Source organism: Triticum dicoccoides, chromosome 7A (genome assembly GCF_002162155.2).
Source record: "Triticum dicoccoides isolate Atlit2015 ecotype Zavitan chromosome 7A, WEW_v2.0, whole genome shotgun sequence".
In the NCBI taxonomy this organism is placed as follows: domain Eukaryota; kingdom Viridiplantae; phylum Streptophyta; class Magnoliopsida; order Poales; family Poaceae; genus Triticum; species Triticum dicoccoides.
The window spans coordinates 716,894,679-716,896,472 of NC_041392.1; positions in this window are offsets into that span (position 1 = coordinate 716,894,679).

Sequence of the window (1,794 nt, forward strand, 5' to 3'; positions counted from 1 at the left end):
AGTGGAAAATATTCTGCATCGGTGTCTGCATGTACTATATTAGTGCTACAATGTCACATTTTGACGCTTCTTTTTCCTAGGTGGTTAGAGGATCTGCAGGATTGATATGTGTTTATTGGCCAGTTGCTCCCAATTGATTTCAAAATCATTGACCATGTCAAAATCATGAACCAAATTGAAATTGAATACCTCAATCGGATGAAAAGGTACAAAGTTAAGAAGCATAGTGAATTGAGAATTGAACGAGAGAGCTTCTATAGAAATTGTTGACCCAGTCAATATTGGATCACCCAACTTTAATTTGAAGACCTCAATTAATTTTAACACCTTAAAAATTATGGAGCATATTGTATTTAATTACTAGAAGAGTTGGCGGCGCATTGCTGCCCCGTTGGTGGTCTTGAGTTTCTTAAAAAAGATTACTCACACCGTTTCAAAATATAAGGTGTATTACTTTCTTGAAAAGTCAAACCTTTTAAGTTTGATCAAATTTGTAGAGAAATATGTCAAATCCCATAATACCAAATCGCTATGATTAGATTCATCATGAAATGAATTTTGATTTTTTTTGTTTAATATTGTCGATGTCGATATTTTTTGCTCTGGACTTGGTCATAGTTAAAGCAATTTGACTTTCCAAAAAGCTAATACCCCTTATATTTAGAAACTGGTGTATTATTTTGTTTAGCGGGAGGGTGATGGAGTGTGTTTTCTTTTATGTTAATTTATAATGCTGTGATTTCATGGACCTTTTGGTGGTGTGGTTCTGTGTTATCCGCTAACCAACGTATATTTATGTGGGGAAATTTCAATGACAGTTGCTGCATGTATCACATTAGTCCCTCACTCGCCAAACCTATTTAATTTTGACCAGACTGGTATCATTAGATTCATCGTAAAATGAATTTTCACATTTTATCTCGTATTATGAATTTTGATATTTTTGGCTCTGAACTTACTCGAAGTTAATTATTGGTCTTTCCAAAAAAATATACCTTATATTTTCAAGGGACAATGTTTGGTTTGCCGAGTGAGGGAGATGATGGCGTGCGTTTTTACATTTGTTTCTAATGCGATGTTTTGGTGGACCTCTAATGTTGTGATTCTGTATTATCTGCTAATCCACTCATATTTATGTGGAAACAATTCTGTGTCGGTGTCTGCATGTACTATTTTAGTGCTACAATGTCACATTTTGACGCTTCTTTTTCCTATGTGGTCAGAGGATACGTGGGATTGACATGTGTTAATTGGCCGATTGCTCCAATTGATTTCAAAATCATTGACCAGGTCAAAATCATGAACCAAATTGAAAATTGAATACCTCAATCGGATGAAAAAGGTACAAAGTTAAGAAGCATAGTGAATTAAGAATTGGATAAGAGAGCTTCTATACAAATTGTTGACCCAGTCAATATTGGGTGACCCAAATTTAATTTGAAGACCTCGATTAATCATAAGACCTTAAAAATTATGGAGCATATTGTATTTACTAGAAGAATTGGGGGCATTGCTGCCCCGTTGGTGGTGTTGAGTTTCTTAAAAAAGATTACTCACACCATTTCAAAATATAAGGTGTATTACTTTCTTAAAAAGTCAAACCTTTTAAGTTTGATCAAATTTGCCAAGAAATATGTTAAAACCAACAATACCAAATCGCTATGATTAGATTCATCATGAAATGAATTTTGATAATTTTTTTGTTTAATATTGTCGATGTCGATATTTTTTGCTCTGAACTTGGTCAAAGTTAAAGCAATTTGACTTTCCAAAAAGCTAATACCCCTTATATTT